The 21,656-nt window shown below is 40.6% G+C and overlaps 1 pseudogene; it reads right to left on the reverse strand.

The window, feature by feature from the left end:
- Nucleotides 1–4,010: 4,010 nt before the first annotated feature.
- On the reverse strand, nucleotides 4,011–4,107 carry LOC127686483 (uncharacterized; annotated as a pseudogene).
- Between the last annotated feature and the right edge of the window lie 17,549 nt (nucleotides 4,108–21,656).

Genomic DNA, 21,656 nt, shown 5'->3' on the forward strand with positions numbered 1-21,656 from the left:
GACAGAGTTCCTCCATTTCCAGCCAGGAGGCCCAGGCTGAGGATCCCACTATACACTGAACAGAGTCAAGCCTATCTTTAACCAATACACCCAAGGGACACCTTCCTGGCAGGCTTCAGATTTCACAAGGCTCCCCTCTATAAGGCAGCACTGCAATACTCTGAAGAATTAGATTAGAAAAGGCCAGTAAGTCTATGTTGCTGCTTGCCAATCTGAAAGAGAGAATGGCTAGCCAACAACATCCTAGCTGTGAGTTAAAAAGGCAGTGGTGGTATCTACGTTGGGGTACTTGCACAGGCTACAATGCCCTTTTACATCTAGGGTCTTTAAAACAGTATATACTTCAAAGGAAAAATATTTATCAATGGTATTTGCATGACTTGCAGTAGTAAATTCTTTCTTTATACCATGTCTGTCCTGGAGAATGGCATAAGGTTGCCAGGCTTAGCAGCAAATACTTTTACACACTAAACTGTTTTCTGGATTAAGTGACATGCTTTGTAATAAAGATATTATAAAAATACACGTTTGAGGGGTTGATGATAATATATTATCTCAGCAGAACTATAATCAGTGGAGCACTCAGGAGGAATCAGCCTGAGAGCTCATGGCATCACAGGACCATAAGTTCTCAAGTTTGTCCTACATGACACCTTTCTTGTGTCTGTTTTAAGTGCACTGTGAGGCATTGTACCTTCTGGAAATTGAAACCAGAGAGTAGATATCAGCTTGTTGATAATGAAGACAGATGCAAGAGAATCAGGTAAGAATTACCAGGACTTGGTACCTGTGAGAAGCCATGTCTACATCATAGGCTGTTACTAAGGGCAAACTTTTCTTCTATCTGTCAATGAACAATGTGTGTATTGGGGTGTCATAGCCTTCGCAGGTCCTCTGGGACCTGAGGACTGAGCAAGAATTCTAGGAAGCAGGTCTGAGCTCATGATTCACCTCTCTCATCTCTCTAGGTTGGTTCATGATGGCTGGTGGTGTCACAAAGTTGCCAGTCAAGTGAGGAGCTCCATAGAACTCAGAAATGTTGTAAGGAAGGTACCAAGGTATGTGGGTCATCATTAGAAAAGCAGGCCACAGAGGACCTTCCTGGCATGGTGACATCATCAGCTACCTTCTCCAAAAGTACCCATGAGCCATTTGAAGAAAAAGTAGACACTGGAAGCAGAGTAGGAACCCAGAGTACATGAACTCCTAGTGTGTTCTGTCCAAGATGAGTATAGCAGAGCAGTTGGAGCCGGAAACAGAGCAGTGAGATTGCAAGGAATGTCTGTCTAGTGCTCATAAGGGAAGGTAGAGTGCACAGGAACAGGTGAGTCCATTGCTTATGGTGCAGTTCTCAAAACCATCCTTGCTTGCTAGACAGCTTGCTTCTAACCCAGCAAGTTTCAGAAACCTTCACAATTCATCCCAGTGCTATTTTTGGTGAGCCTGTTTGTTGCTTTTTCACATGTGTCATCTAGATGCACTCTTCTCATTATCTGAACAGTCAGGGACACAAACACACAAACACACACACATAAACACACACACTCTTTTAGATATACCTATATACAGTTGATGCTAGTGAAATTTGATTGAAATGTAGAGAATCTCCATGCTAAACAAAGTACTTACATATTTCATGTGCCTTTAGATGTCGGTCCAAATCAGTTTTCTCTTGTCTCCAACCCTGTCTGAAACAGTGACCACCTCCTCTACTGCTTAATCTGAGCCATTTGTCATGGCATGGTGCACACTTTCTCCGAGGTCTTCCGACCTCATGAAAGGTGAGGCACACCACCAGTCCTTTGAATGGAGTCAAGGTGAAGTCTATAGTATTTGAAGTTGAATTCAGAGCTGGAGCTTGTTCCAAGTATCATGGATAAGAACCTGTTAATGGAAAAACAACGGAGACCCTCTGGTCTGACAGTGAGGACTTTCCTTTGGGAGGTTTATGGTCTCCTGCCACTTTCCAACACCTAAGAAAACTCAGAGACTTAAGAGGTCATATTCTTACCCCTCTTTATCCCCACTCTATTGTATACCTTGCCTTTCTTATGTTCAACAGTATCTCACACAAAGATTCATGGTGATTTCTTTCTAATATCCTGCAATTATGTTGCTGTTATTACAGTTTTGTGTCCCCAGGCAGCAGGCTGAGACAGTCTGGTGCCTTAGTGACCTATAAGACCCTGTGCTGAGACTACCCGAGAACTCCTGGGACTACACTCAACACAGCACAAAGCCTGAGGCCAGCTTCATCTGCTTGGTGCATAGGGCAGGAGATATCCCTCACTCCCTAACACACTGGATGGCACAGGGGTACAGGGATGATGCTCCCTGGCTCAAACCATGGGGAAGGCATGATTCGCTAACACTTGAAATCTTACCAAAAGCTCTTTTTTCAGGCGTCCTTAATGGAATAGGCTCCTGTTGATTGGCAGAGAAGTAAGGCCAGAGCTAGAAGAGCACAGAAAAACTCCATCAGCAATATGTACTGTGAGAACCTAGAGAAGAAAACCATGTTCTGAGCCCAGGTCACCCATCACCTTACCCTGACCCTTTGTTGTTGGAGAAGACTGTGTGGAAATTTAGAAAACTTCCTCACTAAGGACAGTTCTTTGCTCTTTTGGCTGGAGTCAAGTAATCATGGTAAGGTGCTTCTCAAGTCCCCACAATCCACCACCTCCACTGCTGTGTATGTGGTGCAAGGAGAGTTAATTGGTGTCACTGCCTCCTCAGTCTCTTAGGCATAGACACCAGTCCCTCAGTAAGAAGTCTCAAGAAAGACTGTCATCTGAAAAAGCCAGACATAGGAGACAAATAGAACACTGAGAGAGATTGTATGTGAGATGAGATTATTTTTTTTTTTTGTATAATGTCCTTCAAGTCTACTCAAGGTGACCACAAAATTCAGTATCCTTCATATTTCTTTATATTTCTTTTTTTATTCGATATACTTTTTATTTAAATTTCAAATGATTTCCCCTTTTCTAGCCCCCCACTCCCCAAAAGTCGCATAATCCCCCTTCCCTCCCCCTGTCCTCCCACCCACCCCTTCCCACTTCCCTGTTCTGGTTTTGCCTTATATTGCTTCACTGAGTCTTTCCAGAACAGGGGGCCACTCCTCCGTTCTTCTTGTACCTCATTTGATGTGTGAATTATGTTTTGGGTATTCCAGTTTTCTAGGTTAATATCCACTTATTAGTAAGTGCATACCATGATTCATCTTTTGGGTCTGGGTTACCTCACTTAGTATGATGTTCTCCAGCTCCATCCATTTGCCTAAGAATTTCATGAATTCATTGTTTCTAATGGCTGAATAGTACTCCACTGTGTATATATACCGCATTTTTTTTGCATCCACTCTTCTGTTGAGGGATACCTGGGTTCTTTCCAGCTTCTGGCAATTATAAATAGGGCTGCTATGAACATAGTGGAGCATGTATCCTTATTACATGCTGGGGAATCTTCTGGGTATATGCCCAGGAGTGGTATAGCAGGATCTTCTGGAAGTGAGGTGCCCAGTTTTCGGAGGAACCGCCAGACTGCTTTCCAGAGTGGTTGTACCAATTTGCAACCCCACCAGCAGTGGAGGAGTGTTCCTCTTTCTCCACATCCTTGCCAACACCTGCTGTCTCCTGAATTTTTAATCTTAGCCATTCTGACTGGTGTAAGGTGAAATCTCAGGGTTGTTTTGATTTGCATTTCCCTAATGACTAATGAAGTTGAGCATTTTTTTAAGATGCTTCTCCACCATGCAAAGTTCTTCAGGTGAGAATTCTTTGTTTAACTCTGTACCCCATTTTCTAAATAGGGTTGTTTGGTTTTTTGGAGTCTAACTTCTTGAGTTCTTTATATATATTGGATATTAGCCCTCTATCTGATGTAGGATTGGTGAAGATCTTTTCCCAATTTTTTGGTTGCCGATTTGTCCTTTTGATGGTGTCCTTTGCCTTACAGAAACTGCAACTTTATGAGGTCCCATTTGTCAATTCTTGATCTTAGAGCATACAAAAAATATGGAACGCTTCATGAATTTGCGTGTCATCCTTGAGCAGGGGCCATGCTGTATCGTTCCAATTTTAGTATATGTGCTGCCGAAGCGAGCACTTCTTTATATTTCTGAGAAAAGGTATTGTTGTATAGCCTAGGCTGGTTTACAACTCCTGACCCTCCTGCTCAGAATCCTGGGTACTGTGGTGACAGCTTTGCACCTTGTGAATTAAAAGGCCAAATTACATTCTTCCTTAATAAACAGATGGGAATAGGATAGCCACATTGTTAAAAAATTATGTTTTTATTCATTTTGAAATATTCTCACTACTTTCTGCAGTTGTCTTATCTTAGTGTCTTAAAACACCTCCTAATAATTGGATATGGAGGTCAGGGATACTGATTCCCCCAGATTTTCTTTTGTTGCTGAGAATAGTTTTAGCTATCCTGGGTTTTTTGTTGTTCCAGATGAATTTGATAATTGCTCTTTCTAACTCTGTGAAGAATTGAGTTGGGATTTTGATGGGTATTGCATTGAATCTGTATATTGCTTTTGGCAAAATGGCCATTTTAACTATATTGATTCTACCAATCCATGAGCATGGAAGGTTTTCCCATTTTTTGAGGTCTTCTTCCATTTCCTTCTTCAGAGTCTTGAAGTTCTTGTCATACAGATCTTTCACATGTTTGGTAAGAGTCACCCCAAGATACTTTATACTGTTTGTGGCTATTGTGAAGGGGGTCATTTCCCTAATTTCTTTCTCAGCCTGCTTATCCTTTGAGTATAGGAAGGCCACTGATTTGCTTGTGTTGATTTTATAACCTGCCACTTTGCTGAAGTTGTTTATCAGCTGTAGGAGCTCTCTAGTGGAGTTTTTTGGGTCACTTAGGTAGACTATCATGTCGTCTGCAAATAATGATAGTTTGACTTCTTCCTTTCAAATTTGTATCCCTTTGACCTCCTTATGTTGTCGAATTGCCCGAGCTAGTACCTCAAGTACAATATTGAAAAGATAAGGAGAAAGGGGGCAGCCTTGTCTAGTCCCTGATTTCAGTGGGATTTCTTCAAGTTTCTCTCCATTTAGTTTGATGCTGGCTACCGGTTTGCTGTATATTGCTTTTACTATGTTTAGGTATGGGCCTTGAATTCCTGTTCTCTCCAAGATTTTAAGCATGAAAGGATGCTGAATTTTTGTCAAATGCTTTTTCAGCATCCAATGAAATGACCATGTGCTTTTGTTCTTTGAGTTTGTTTATGTAGTGGATTGCATTGATGGATTTCCGTATATTGAACCAACCCTGCATTCCCGGGATAAAGCCTACTTGATCATGGTGGATGATCGTTTTGATGTGTTCTTGGATTCGGTTGGCAAGAATTTTATTGAGTATTTTTGCATCGATGTTCATAAGGGAAATTGGTCTGAAGTTCTCTTTCTTTCTTGGATCTTTGTGTGGCTTTGGTATCAGCGTAATTGTGGCTTCATAGAAGGAATTGGGTAATGTTCCTTCTGTTTCTATTTTGTGGAAGAGTTTGAAGAGTATTGGTGTTAACTCTTCTTTGAAGGTCTGATAGAATTCTGCACTGAAACCATCTGGTCCTGTGCTTTTTTTGGTTGGAAGACTTTCTATGACTCCTTCTATTTCTTTAGGCATTATGGGACTGTTTAGATGGTCTAGTTGGTCCTGATTTAATTTTGGTATTTGGTATCTGTCAAGGAAATTGTCCATTTCCTCCAGATTCTCCAGTTGTGTTGAATACAGTCCCTTGTAGTAGGATCTGATGGTTTTTTGGATTTCCTCAGTTTCCGTTGTTATATCTCCCTTTTCATTTCTAAGTTTGTTAATTTGGATACTTTCTCTGTGCCCTTTGGTCAGTCTGGCTAAGGGTTTATCTATCTTGTTGATTTTCTCAAAGAACCAGCTCCTAGTTTTGTTGATTTTTTGTATGGTTCTCTTTGGTTCTACTTGATTGATTTCGGCCCTGAGCTTGATGATTTCCTGCCTTCTACTCCTCCTGGGTGAAATAGCTTCTTTTTGTTCCAGGGCTTTCAGGTGTGTCATTAAGCTGGTAATGTATGCTCTCTCCATTTTCTTTTTGGAGGCACTCAGGGCTATGAGTTTTCCTCTTAGCACTGCTTTCATTGTGTTCCATAGGTTTGGGTATGTTGTGTTTTCATTTTCATTGTGTTCTAAAATGTCTTTAATTTCTTTCTTTATTTCTTCCTTTACCAAGGTATCATTGAGTAGAGTATTGTTCAGTTTCCACGTGTATGTGGGTTTTCTGTTGTTTTTGTTGCTCTTGAAGATCACTTTTACTCCATAGTGATCTGATAGGAGGCATGGGATTAGTTCGATCTTCTTATATTTGTTGAGGTCTGCCTTGTGTCCAATTATATGGTCAATTTTGGAGAAGGTACCATGAGGTGCTGAGAAAAAGGTATATTCTTTTGCTTTAGGGTGAAATGTTCTATAAATATCAGTCAAATCCAATTGGTCCAAAGCTTCAATTAGTTTTACTGTGTCCCTGTTTAGTTTCGGTTTTCCCGATCAGTCCATTGAGGAAAGTGGAGTGTTGAAGTCCCCCACAATTATTGTGTTAGGTGCAATGTGTGCTTTGAGCTTTAGTAAAGTTTCTTTTACGAATGAGGGTGCCCTTGCATTTGGCGCATAGATGTTCAGAATTGAAAGTTCTTCTTGGTGGATTTTTCCTTTGACCAGCAAGAAATGTCCTTCTGTGTCTCTTTTGATGACTTTAGGTTGAAAGTCAATTTTATCTGATATTAGAATGGCTACTCCTGCTCCTTTCCTGTGACCATTGGCTTGTAAGATTGTCTTCCAGCCTTTTACTCTAAGGTAGTTTTGATCATTGACACTGAGGTGTGTCTCCTGTATACAGCAAATTGTAGGGTCCTGTTTCCTTATCCAGTCTGTTAGTCTATGTCTTTTTATTGGGGAATTGAGACCATTGATGTTAAGAGATATTAGGGAATAGTGATTATTACTTCCTGTCATTTTTGATGTTCTTTTTATATTTGAGTGGTTATCTTCTTTAGGGTTTGATGAAGGAAGGTAACTATCTTGCTTTTTCCAGGGTGTAGTTTCCCTCCTTGTATTGCAGTTTTCCTCCTATTATTCTTTGCAGAGCTGGGTTTGTGGAAAGATATTGTGTAAATTTGGATTTGTCATGGAATATCTTGGTTTCTCCATCTATGGTCAATGAGAGTTTTGCTGGGTATAGTAGTCTTGGCTGACATTTGTGTTCTCTTAGAGTCTGCATGAGATCTGCCCAGGATCTTCTAGCTTTCATCGTCTCTGGTGAGAAGTCTGGTGTGATTCTGATAGGTCTTCCTTTATATAGTGTTAAAAACTGCATGGTATTGGTACAGTGACAGGCAGGAGGATCAATGGAACAGGATTGAAGATCCAGAAATGAACCCACACACCTATGGCCACTTGATCCTTGACAAAGAGGCTAAAAACATCCAATGGAAAAAAGATAGCCTTTTCAACAAATGGTGCTGGTTCAACTGGAGGTCACCATGCAGAAGAATGCGAATTGATCCATCCTTGTCTCCTTGTACTAAGCTCAAATCCAAATGGATCAAGGACCTCCACATAAAGCCAGACACTCTGAAGCTAATAGAAAAGAAACTGGGGAAGACCCTTGAGGACAGCGGTACAGGGAGAAAGTTTCTGAACAGAACACCAATAGCGTATGCTCTAAGAGCAAGAATTGACAAATGGGACCTCATAAAATTACAAAGTTTCTGTAAGGCAAAGGACACCATCAAGAGGACAAATCGGCAACCAACACATTGGGAAAAGATATTCACCAATCCTACATCAGATAGAGGGCTAATATCCAATATATATAAAGAACTCAAGAAGTTAGACTCCAGAAAACCAAACAACCCTATTAAAAAATGGGATACAGAGTTAAACAAAGAATTCTCACCTGAAGAACTTCGGATGGCGGAGAAGCATCTTAAAAAATGCTCAACTTCATTAGTCATTAGGGAAATGCAAATCAAAACAACCCTGAGATTTCATCTTACACCAGTCAGAATGGCTAAGCTTAAAAATTCAGGAGACAGCAGGTGTTGGAGAGGGTGTGGAGAAAGAGGAATACTCCTCCACTGCTGGTGGGGTTGCAAATTGGTACAACCACTCTGGAAAGCAATCTGGCAGTTCCTCCGAAAACTGGGCACCTCACTTCCAGAAGATCCTGCTATACCACTCCTGGGCATATACCCAGAGGATTCCCCACCATGTAATAAGGATACATGCTCTACTATGTTCATAGCAGCCCTATTTATAATTGCCACATGCTGAAAAGAACCCAGGTATCCCTCAACAGAAGAGTGGATGCAAAAAATGTGGTATATCTACACAATGGAGTACTATTCAGCCATTAGAAACAATGAATTCATGAAATTCTTAGGCAAATGGATGGAGCTAGAGAACATCATACTAAGTGAGGTAACCCAGACTCAAAAGGTGAATCATGGTATGCACTCACTAATAAGTGGATATTAACCTAGAAAACTGGAATACCCAAAACATAATCCACACATCAAATGAGATACAAGAAGAAAGGAGGAGTGGCCCCTGGTTCTGGAAAGACTCAGTGAAGCAGTATTCGACAAAACCAGAACGGGGAAGTGGGAAGGGGTGGGTGGGAGGACAGGGGAAGAGAAGGGGGCTTATGGGACTTTCGGGGAGTGGGGGGCTAGAAAAGGGGAAATCATTTGAAATGTAAATAAATTATATTGAATAAAAAAAAAAAACAATGGGAAAAAAAATCGGGTATGGAAATTCTCACTTTCCTGACTTTGTTCAAAAAGCTCTGACATTTGTAGCAGTTCAACTGCTACAACTGGTTCAACTTCAACTTGTATTTCTGCCTTACCACTCATATCGTGTGGAAGGGACAGGCAGCCCTTTCTTGGGGCACAATGGATGCTCTGTATTGTCACGTGAGCTAAAAATAGAAAGGCTACCAAGATGACAGGAGCTGTGGCCTCCTGCATCCAAATCACTGTGGGAAGAAACAAAGAAACTAGCTAATGTGCCTTCCTGTGGAAGTGAAGCCAGCTTGGACTCTCTGGCAGGTCCTTTTTTCGTGTTGCAAGGGTCCTGTGCTGTATAAGGTCATCTCTGGATACTGGTTGACTCCACAGCTTGGCTCTCATGAATATGTCTCTGACACATGGGGCAGTACAGAATTCTCTTTGACATTCTGATATTCTTTTTCTTGTCAAGTACCCTATGTTAGGAAATCTGGATCACAGGGAAATCATGATTTCACATTGGTGGAGTCTCCACACTGGGTCTTACGATTGTTATATTGATGTTTGCTCTGTCAGCAGTGAGCAAGGGTTGCCAATTCACACTTAGGTAATTTTTTTTGTCTTTCAATAATGCCCACACTAGTTCATTTATTACAACTCATCAGTGGTTGTCCATATTTCCTGGACAAATTCAATTCAATGCACAAAGTTCTAACCTATGTTCCTACCTTCGTGAGTTTTCCCTACTTTTCCAATAGCAACTTCAGGGTGTCAGGCCTGTCTTCAAGGTCCTCTTTCTATTTGGATTTGATATTTAAGCAGGCAGAAATAAAGATCTAATAACACTTTTCTATATTAAATGCCATGTATTTTTTCTATCACCATTTGATGTTTATATACGAAATACCACACTAAAAAGGAATAAGTAGTGAGACTATATTTACATATTAATACATATGTAGAAAATGTAATGATGGATAACTAGATTCACTTTAAATTGGTTTTTCCTTTCCCATTTAACTATTAATCTATTTGTCAAAAATAATCATGAACATGTTGAAACGAGAGACTGGTGAACCTTTTAGTTTCTAAACAGTACTATGGGTGGATATGATCTCTGTTTAAGGAATAATTTGAGTGCCTTGTAATAGCATTTGCCTATTAGTGACCTGGGAAAGTGGAATTCAGACTATACCAAAAATAGTTGTCTATATCTTCCGCCATTAAAAAAGTTTAAGAATGTCATTTAATTGATACAGTTGGGATCTTTCTGTAATTGTGAGAACATGGTCTACCCTCACAACAGATTTAGGTGAAGGATGAGAAGATTACAAGTCAAAAATTAGCATCCCATCCACAGGTATAAAAATCAGGAGTGTGTTAAGTTAGAAAGATTGGTTAAGAGCCTTTTCTGTTAGTAAAGGGATGGAATGCCTCTGTATGTGTAAGGCTCTGGCAGTGCCCCTCCATAGACAACCATAACAGGGGTTAAGAGCCTTTTCTGCTGGTAAAGGGATGGAAGTTTGATTCCTGGCAAACATATAGGGTGGCTCACAACTGATATCATTTCAGTTCCATGTATCAAGTACCTCTGCCTTCCATGGGTACCTTCATTCACATGCACTTGCATATACTGCATCTCCCACGTTTATGGTAAGAACACTTTTGGCTATCTATAAGATTCCCCTAAGGAAGTTCAACATTATAGTACAAGCCCTGAACCTTAGAAGAGAAAATGCCATACTCCAGAGCACTTCTTTGGGCACTGCCAGAGTATTCCAGAGTCCAACAAAGACAATGGTACCGGAAGATCCTGAACAGAAATGCCAAATGTTTACAGAGCTTGTGTTGTTGCTTTTCCAGTGCAGAGAGACCACCTCACTTGGTTAAGAGCAAAATTATTTTCTTTTTGGAGGCACTCAGGGCTATGAGGTTTCCTCTTAGCACTGCTTTCATTGTGTCCCATAGATTTGGGTATGTTGTGTCTTCATTTTCATTGTGTTCTAAAAAGTCTTACCCAGGATAGCTAAAAACTATTCTCAGCAACAAAAGAAAGTCTGGGGGAATTAGTATCCCTGACCTCAAGCAATACTACAGAGCAATAGTGTTAAAAACTGCATGGTATTGGTACAGGGACAAGCAGGAGGATCAATGGAACAGTATTGAAGATCCAGAAATGAACCCACACACCTATGGCCACTTGATCCTCGACAAAGAGGCTGAAAACATCCAATGGAAAAAAGATAGCCTTTTCAACAAATGGTGCTTGTTCAACTGGAGGTCAGCATGCAGAAGAATGCGCATTGATCCATCCTTGTCTCCTTGTACTAAGCTCAAATCCAAATGGATCAAGGACTTCCACATAAAGCCAGACACTCTGAAGCTAATAGAAAAGAAACTGGGGAAGACCCTTGAGGACATAGGTACAGGGAGAAAGTTTCTGAACAGAACACCAATAGCGTATGCTCTAAGAGCAAGAATTGACAAATGGGACCTCATAAAATTACAGAGTTTCTGTAAGGCAAAGGACACTATCAAGTGGACAAATCGGCAACCAACAAATTGGGAAAAGATCTTCACCAATCCTACATCAGATAGAGGGCTAATATCCAATATATATAAAGAACTCAAGAAGTTAAACTCCAGAAAACCAAACAACCCTATTAAAAAATGGGATACAGAGTTAAACAAAGAATTCTCACCTGAAGAACTTCGGATGGCGGAGAAGCATCTTAAAAAATGCTCAACATCATTAGTCATTAGGGAAATGCAAATCAAAACAACCCTGAGATTTCACCTTACACCAGTCAGAATGGCTAAGATTAAAAATTCAGGAGACAGCAGGTGTTGGCAAGGATGTGGAGAAAGAGGAACACTCCTCCACTGCTGGTGGGGTTGCAAATTGGTACAACCACTCTGGAAATCAGTCTGGCGGTTCCTCCGAAAACTGGGCACCTCACTTCCAGAAGATCCTGCTATACCACTCCTGGGCATATACCCAGAGGATTCCCCACCATGTAATACGGATACATGCTCTACTATGTTCAGCACCCCTATTTATAATTGCCAGATGCTGGAAAGAACCCAGGTATCCCTCAACAGAAGAGTGGATGCAAAAAATGTGGTATATCTACACAATGGAGTACTATTCAGCCATTAGAAACAATGAATTCATGAAATTCTTAGGCAAATGGATGGAGCTAGACAACATCATACTAAGTGAGGTAACCCAGACTCAAAAGGTGAATCATGGTATGCACTCACTAATAAGTGGATATTAACCTAGAAACCTGGAATACCCAAAACATAATCTACACATCAAATGAGGTACAAGAAGAAAGGAAGAGTGGCCCCTTATTCTGGAAAGACTCAGTGAAGCAGTATTTAGCAAAACCAGAACAGGGAAGTGGGAAGGGGTGGGTAGGAGGACAGGGGGAGAGAAGGGGGCTTACGGGACTTTCGGGGAGTGGGGGGGATCTAGGAAAGGGGAAATCATTTGAAATGTAAATAAAAAATATATCGAATAAAAAAAATAAAAAAAAGAGCAAAATTATGGTAACCATGCAGATTTTATTACTGTGTACTCTAGGGATAATCTCTAGTGTACAGTGTGGAGGAAACACCTGTCAATAAAAAATGATGGCTTATTCCAAAGGACAGGAAGTAGAAGTTGGTATTTTCAGTCGAGAGATTGTAACTCCAGGAAAGTCAGAGATGGGAGATATGCCCCATATGAACTCCACGGATGTTGGGACATAATGAAATCAAGGAGAGGTAATTCGCCATATGGCAGACATAGTATAACTTAAATGGATTGAATACATAAAGATAATAGACTAGCTCTTGCTGCTGAGAATTAAAAAAAACAAACCTATAACCCTTAACCCCAAAGTTTTCAGGATGATTCACTTAAATAAGTGCTTTTTCTTCTCTCTAACAGGAATACCAGAAACAATGTTTGTGCCTTTTAACTCAAAATTTTCAGGCTTCTTTATTTGAATGTCTTTTTTTCTCCCTAACAGGAATACCCAAAACTATGTTCATTCTTTCTTACCTAAAATTCCCCTAAAAGCTCACAATTTGTTTAAAATCATATTAAATCCATTCCCACAGGTCAAACCAACTATGTAAATAACCATTATTTATTCCCTAATTATCATCCAATTTCCTTTTACAAAGTGTTACTTCCTATCCCAGGAACATAATTAATGTGATATTATATTCCTTGTCCATCCAAAGCAGATAAATTCTCAACTGTTCACTTCTGGTTTCATCAATAAAACACAGATAACTCCTCAACTGAGGATTCCATAGAAAGAGAAACTGGCCAACAGACATGGAAAAGGACTTAATGGAGATCCTTTAAGATTAACATTTTCCATGTTTAATATTTTATTGCAAAACTTTTCTTACTCCAGTTTTATACTATTATAGCCATAATATTAGCATTTTAGATTACATTCATGCCCTTAAATTTTAGGTGTTCTGACCCACATAGACCATGATCTCGAAAACAGAAACTTGGGCTCTCTGATACAAGTCAGATATTAGACATTGTTACAAGATGTAATTGATCTAAGTTGAAAGCAGATTAATGTAAGCTCTTTCACTGCTACTCTTGGTTGAAGTGTGCGCACTTACAATTTGGGGAGGGGGACCAGGAAAGGGGAAATCATTTGAAATGTATATAAAGAATATATTTAATAAAAAAGAAAAGAATCTACAAGGCATCCTAATCTTTGCATGTCCAGCACAACCAGATAAACTTGCCAGGGTAACAGTATATATTATCAGGCCTTTTAGAGATGTGGAACCCTTGCCTCCCTTGGTAAAGTCCAACAAAGGTGTTTTTATCCTCTTTCCCAATCTTTCTCAAATCAACCCTGTTAATTAAAGTTATGTAAGATCAGAAATTAGCACCCAAAATTCTAAGACATCTATGACTATTCTGGCAAATCTCTCTGGGATGCCAGAAGATCTTGAGCAATTAGAATGAATTCAGTTGTGCTGGACCTGTGTTCCTCAAACACAATTCAAAGATATTAGGTAAAACAAGAAGTGTCTAAATCTACAGGCTCCAATAGAGACTTCTTTCTAGCACACCCAAGACTGTAGGGTATGGTAACTACTGTCTGACCTATTCTAACCTCCCTTAAGATACCTCCCACTATCTATCCAATGGACCTCCTCCTGACTATGCTAGCATCAACACTTTCTTCCTCAAACAAACTTCACCTAACCTGACACAGTTTATTTGATTATGCCTTGATCCAAAATGCCCTTATTAGGTAGTAATGGCCTTCAAACTTTCAAGCAAAGAACAGTCACAAACCACTGTTGATGCCTGCTCATATCAATGGTCCTAGCTAGTATCAATCCTAGGTGGCATGTAAGGACAAGGACTGTGTATCCTGTCAAATTGGGTTACCTGGCTTCTCTCTCTGTGCATAACTCTGCAGATATTATCCAGAATAATTCCTAGTGTTTCCAAATGTCAACAACTCTTTCTTTCTGCCCCTTCTGACACTTGGTGAATGTCTGTTGAAGGTGTCAGGCCTCCTATATTCTCCAGTATCTATTGTTCTCCCACATTATCCAAGGTCTATTAGTCTCCCACTTTGTCTAATGTCCATTGATCTCCCACATTGTTCAGGGGAAATATCCAATCATTTGTGGCATTACTCACATTTGTCCACAAGTTACATCTATGATGGCAATACAAGCCACCTATATTTACCCATGACCCCAGACCACAGTTGACCAAAACAGGTAGTCACCATACTATTTCACTCTAAATGAGTGCAGAGATACTATTTCACTCTTAGTGAGTGCAGGTCTACTGCACTAGGAACATCAGTTGTCCACAAAGGTCCAGTGTTCAGAACCTTGAACACCACCCCAAGCTTAACAAAATTTAGGGTTCTTAGATGACTCAATATTCAGTGTGTATACCAAGTAGACACATTGGCAGAAGTAGTATTGCAGAATCAGAGAGGTCTCAACTTACATTTATGGAAACAGGGAGGACTGTGTAGTCTTTGGAGAACCAAATTTTATGCCAGCAAATCAAGAACAATTGTGGACACCTTTGCCACTGTATAACAACAACAACAAAAAAAAGATCTTAAAACTTAAATACTCAGACAAAGAATTCTCACCTGAAGAACTTCGGATGGCAGAGAAGCATCTTAAAAAATGCTCATCTTCATTAGTCATTAGGGACATGCAAATCAAAACAACCCTGAGATTTCACCTTACACCAGTCAGAATAGCTGAGATTAAAAACTCAGGAGACAGCAGGTGTTGGTGAGGATGTGGAGAAAGAGGAACACTCCTCCACTGCTGGTGGGGTTGGTACAACCACTCTGGAAATCAGTCTGGTGGTTCCTCAGAAAACTGGGCACCTCACTTCTGGAAGATCCTGCTATACCACTCCTGGGCATATACCCAGAGGATTCCCCAGCATGTAATAAGGATACATACTCCACTATGTTCGTAGCAGGCCTATTTATAATAGCCAGAAGCTGGAAAGAATCCAGGTGTCTCTCAACGGAAGAATGGATGCAAAAAAATGTGGTATATCTACACAATGGAGTACTATTCAGCCATTAGAAACAATGAATTCATGAAATTCTTAGGCAAATGGATGGAGCTAGAGAACATCATACTAAGTGAGGTAACCCACTCTCAAAAGATCAATCATGGTATGTACTCACTAATAAGTGGATATTAACCTAGAAAACTGGAATATCCAAAACATAATCCACACATCAAATGAGGTACAAGAAGAAAGGAAGAGTGGCCCCTTATTCTGGAAAGACTCAGTGAAGCAGTATTTAGCAAAACCAGAACGGGGAAGTGGGAAGGGGTGGGTAGGAGGACAGGGGGAGAGAAGGGGGCTTACGGGACTTTCGGGGAGTGGGGGGCCAGAAAAGGGGAAATCATTTGAAATGTAAATAAAAAATATATAAAAAAAATTACAAAAAAACCTTAAATACTTAGACATACAGGCATGAAACAGTTGGTACCAATCACTAGTCAACTGGTCTCCCCTAGTTAACACCTGTTTGAGCTGCAACAGGTCCCCTATCCAAAAGTCTTTCAAGAATAGGGCACATCTCTGGTTCCTCTCACATATAAAATCACATTCTGGGCTGGAGAGATGGCTCAGTGGTTAAGAGCACTGACTGTTCTTCTGACAGTCCTGAGTTCAAATCCCAGCAACCACATGGTGGCTCACAACCATCCATAATGAGATCCAACGTCCTCTTCTGGTATGTCTGAAGACAGCTATAGTGTACTTACATATAATAAATAAATAAATCTTTAAAAAAAATCACATTCTAAATTGCCTTACATATTAACAGAAGGAAATGAGAGAACCGATGCCCTGATTATAGTTGTGGACATGGAAATGCTAGAACAGAGTGGATGTTATACCAACAATTTCACCTTTCCTCTCAGAACTTACATAAAATCTTTCCAAAATTGCCAATCTCACAATGTACACCTTTTACAAGTTACTGTGCAACGTGTACACCTCTTGAACCATTGGGGTGGCTTGGCCAATCAGGAGTTAACCCTAAACATCTACTCCCCAATGTAATCTCATGATGGATGTCACCCATTACCCAGGCTTTGTACATCTTAGGTATGTATATATTTTTTTACATACTTGCTCTGTCTTCATAGACGAGGTGGTCATGACAGGTGAAAATGACTGCCATGCTATTAATGCCATGAAATCAGCCATGCTAATATTGGGAGTGCCTAGTCTGACAATAAACCTGCTTACTTATTTCAACAGCTCGGCAGTAATTAGCCTAATGGAGGATTAGTCCCTCCATTGGGATACCTTATAATTCTCAAGGACAAACAATCATAAAAAGAACAAATTGGGCTGGAGAGATGGCTCAGTGGTTAAGAGTACCGACTGCTCTTCGAGAGGTCCTGAGTTCAAATCCCAGCAACCACATGGTGGCTCACAACCATCTCGTAATGAGTCTGAAGACAGCTATAGTGTAGCTACACATATAATAATAAATAAAAAAAATTAAAAAAAAAAGAACAAATCATTCCTTGAAGGGAACACTTGCTTGGGTCATCTCCCCAGAATCCAAAAGAGATCCACACCTAGTATTGTTGGAGAGCCTATGTCATGTGAATTTTTCCTTCTTTTATGGGAAAAGGAGGAGCTCTGCTAACAAACATTGGGAATTTTTGCCGAGGGACACTCTCTTCCCATTGGTTAGATGGTGGGAATCAATAACCTCTCAATGACAACTGCCCACTCCTCTTCTGACAAGAGGTAAGGGTATGCTTGTCCTTTCTCCCAGAACACAAACCACACCAATATGGGTGCCCTCAAGGGACATTTGCCCTGTCATGGATCAGGGGTTAATTAAGAAGCCAGAAGAGGACCAGGACCAGGAGATAAAATGTACATACTATGCTTATTAATATTTCTTCCACCTCAGAGGGTCAATGAGCAATGGACTTTGGTGCCACCACTCCCCATTCTTTTGTCTGTAGCAGTTAACTCCCAGGGCTACCCTGTTCTTTTCTTTTTCAAAATGAGTTTGGATTTGTTCTCCATGAACTTCTTCACTACTACATGACAATTAGAAGATACCTGGCTCACAGAGGAAATTCTCTGCTTTACCACCAGTGTCTCCTCCATTATCACTTCTATTCACTACAGAATATGACTATGATGGCACCTCATGGTAACCTAACCTATGACACTCTATTAGACATGGAACTTCATGTTCCCCTTACAGATTTCAAATCCCCAATGGTCACCCAAACATGAGACATCCACCTTTGCCTTGCTGTCCCAGGGACCCTCAAATGCCCACTTTTGTCGGACTTCCCATACATGGGAACACAGCCAGCCTAGACTACATGTAAGATTCACCAGGGATGCCCAATGTTGTCATCTAACCTCACACTTGACATGTGGAGATTTACCTCATGTGATGCTTCCAATGTTAGTCCATATGTTAGCAGGTATCCCATTCAATTCCAATATGACCCCATTACAAACAATTGAGATTCATGAGGCCCCTATGATCCTCTTGATTCATGCCCATTTACTCCCCTAAAAGCTGTCCTTCTTTTAAATGGGAGACATTTCCATTTAAATCTTGGGCAGCAAAAATGAGGAATGTGGCAACCCCTGTGAATATGACCATTGGCAGGTTGTCTGGAAAGCCACCCCAGTCTCTGTTCAACCTCCCTTTTTATTTCTAGTCACCAATACCTCCATTGAAAGAGACAGCCTTAACTTCTTTAATGGAAAGTGTCTCCTGACCACCTGCTACATTGGGTATTCAACAAGAGCTGTCCTGATGAGGGAACCAGAAAACATTTAGATGCCTATGGTAAATACCACTCACTTTCATGTTGTCACTGTGATGGCCCAGACTCACTTACAGCCCCTACATCATGGAAAAAGAGAAGTTGGTATTACAGATGCCATCATTGCAGCCAACATTACAGTCATTGCCAGGGTGACAACAGCTGTACTTGCCTTGACCCTGAGAGCCACTCTTGTGCAGACTGCTAATGTGGTAGTCTCTAAGTCAGCTGAGGTCCTACAGGCACAGTACTAAATCCACATCATTATCAAGCCATTCACATTTTAAAAGAGCAGATTGACATACTGGCAGAAGAGTTGGCCCTTGTTAGAGACATGTCTCTATTTGCTTGTGATCCCAGGTTTCACTCAATCTGCCTAAACCCTTACCAGATACATAACGCCATTGAAGCCCAACAACAGTTGACTCAATAATCTCTTGTGCTATGATGAGAGGAATTGTCATACTAATAATCACTTTGTTTAAGTGACTAATGCAACATATTTCCAGACAGTGCTCCATAAATAAGACTAACCTCCAGGTGTTGATGGCTCTGGAAAATCACCATTGCAGCCACCCTAAGGAAGTGATAAAACCTGTATAGTAAAGATCCATGAGACCACCATGTAGGTTGTTACTCATCTCCCCCTTGTTTGACATGCCTCAAGAGGGATATCTCTTTTGGCCTAGTAGTCAATGACAGGTAAGCTCCTAGAAAACAGGACAACCTAAGACAGGCACTGTTTAGTATACTAGAAATCCTCTGACAGAGTGGCAACAGTGTTGAGAAAATGGCACCCCATAGAATACTAGACTGTCAAAATCTAAACATGTAAGGGTGGAAATGTAGGGGGAATGGTGTTGCCACCTCTGCATAAAAGTTGGAGGCCATACAGCCACAAAGGAAAGTTTAGCAGCAGAACCTCATTGAAGATTGCCTGAAAGACCAAATATTGCTGATGTTGACAATGCCAGCCAATGAGAAACTGTTGTGTGGAAAAGATGCTTTCTTAGAACAAATGGAGCACAAGAGAAGGCTATTAAAAGAGCTTGCAGCATCATTCATAGCAGCCCTATTTATAATAGCCAGAAGCTGGAAAGAACCCAGGTATCCCTCAACGGAAGAATTGATGCAAAAATTGTGGTATATATACACAATGGAGTACTATTCAGCCATTAGAAACAATGAATTCATGAAATTCTTAGACCAATGGATGGAGTTGGAGAACATCATACTAAGTACGGTAACCCAGTCTCAAAAGATCAATCATGGTATGTACTCACTAATAAGTGTATATTAGTCTGGAAAATTGGAATACCCAAAACATAATCCACACATCAAATGAGGTACAAGAAGAACGGAGGAGTGGCCCCTGGTTCTGGAAAGACTCTGACAGAGTGTCGACAATGTTGAGACAATGGCACCCCATTTAATATTAGACTGTCAAAATATAAAAATAAAAGGGTGGAAATGTAGGGGGAATGGTGTGGCCACCTCTGCATAAAAGCTGGGGGCCACCCAGTCACAAAGAAAAGTCCAGCAGTAGACCCTGATTAAAGATTGCCTGAGAGACCAAGTATTGCTGATGGTGACAATGCCAGCCAATGAGAAACTGTTGTACGGAAAAGATGTTTACAAATGGGGACAAATGGGGCAAAAATTGAGGCTATGAAAAGAGCTTGCAGCATCATTCATAAGAGCTTATTGTGGTATTCTCTCCTACTCCCTACACCACCTCATCTCCAACTCACAAGGGTAGGTAGGTTTGAGGCAGTGGGAAGTTCAGGACACAGACAACATCCAAGTTAGGAGGGTGTCCCAAAAAGGAGGTGTTCTAGAAAAAGACAATTCCAGAAATTGACTGGAAACCTACCACTGCCTACTTTTTGATGATGTCTGTGTTGTTTGCAAGAGCCCTTTTGCCTGATTTTGTGAAAGCCTCCTACTCAGGCAGATTTAAGTCAAGCCAAAGTCTGCTGGCAGGTTTCCTGGTCTGCTAACACATGGCACACTAAATGTGGATATACTTGATACTCAAGGCAGGTGTCTGAACATTCTGTTAATATTGGAGAAAGAAACGGGGACGCCTATGGATCACAATATTTATCTAATTTGGTGGTAGTGTGCGCTCTACGGTTGGTATGTCTGCACTTAGGCATCTCATCCCTTCAAGTAATACAGAAGTTCTGCACACTGGCTCATGAAAACCAAGTATGTACCCAGGCCCTAAATCACACACCTTGGTGAACTACATAGGGAAAACTCTCAAGGCGTTTCTGATGCAGTGGAGTTATTATGTTAATGAGAAGTTTTACCCAAGACTTATACTGGTACCACTGATTTCATTTTTATACCTAAGTCCCTGAATATTACAGCCAACTGGTCCATTTCTTCAACATGAACTTCTCAATTAGATTCATCCATTGGAAGTCTCGATTGCCTTAGCACCTTGTGCAAACCTTATAGAGCTTGACATCATTTCTGAGTGCACTCCAGAAAATGTTTGATCTCAAGAAAACAAGAGCCCCCAGGCTGCTGCTCTAGCAGTTAGGCTCCCGAGGCTCCTGTGAGTGATGTAAAGCTCTGTGTGATCCTCATTACCACATCAACTGAAGACTTTGGGGAGTTCCTGATCCAATGTGTGCCCCACCACACAGACCACAGCCTCTGCACACACTGGCCATCTTTGCTGTTAGGCCTCGCTGCCAGCGAATAAATACAGGTAATGCAACTGCAGATGGTGAAGCTGCTGCTGGAGGCCAAGTTTCAGGTGATGGTCTGTTAACAGCTTTCATCCAAAAGAAATACAGAGACAAAGATGCAGCAGAGACTGATGGAATGGCCAACCAGTAACTGGCCCACATCGAAACTTTTCCTGTGTACAAACACCAACCCCTGACACTAATAGTGATGCTCTTTTATGCTTGCAGAAAAGAGCTTAGCATAACTCTCCTCTGAGAGGCTCTACCCAGCAGCAGACTGAAAGCAGAACTCGGAGTCTAGAAAGAAGTGCTGTGGACTAGAGCTACCTTAACACCAAAGACTGCTAAGGGCCAGTTGACTTATTCATTCTGCGAAATTTGATCACTCCCCAAGATATGAAGGTTGTCTTTATCATCATCCTTGACATTGTTTCTTAGTTCCTCTAGGAGGAAGATAAGCTGCATGAGGAGGAAAGGCTACATTTTCCTTTTTCTAATTGAAAAATGGAATAGAAATATTTTACGATAGAATTGAAGATTTACATGGAAAATACTTCTAAAAAACTGTAGAAAAATGTAGACAAACATGTTAAAATTGAAGATTATCATGGAAAATTTTATATAGATACAATAATTGTAGGCAAAAAATTATTCCTAAGTTGATTTAAAGTGGAATTATAAACATTTTCTGATAAAGTTGAGGATTAACAAGGAAAATATTTCTGATAAAATTGAAGAACTATATAGAAAAACATGTTTAAATTGAAGATTATCATGGATATAATAAAGATAAAATGGTAGGCATAAAAATGTT

Source organism: Apodemus sylvaticus, chromosome 5 (genome assembly GCF_947179515.1).
Source record: "Apodemus sylvaticus chromosome 5, mApoSyl1.1, whole genome shotgun sequence".
Lineage (NCBI taxonomy): Eukaryota > Metazoa > Chordata > Mammalia > Rodentia > Muridae > Apodemus > Apodemus sylvaticus.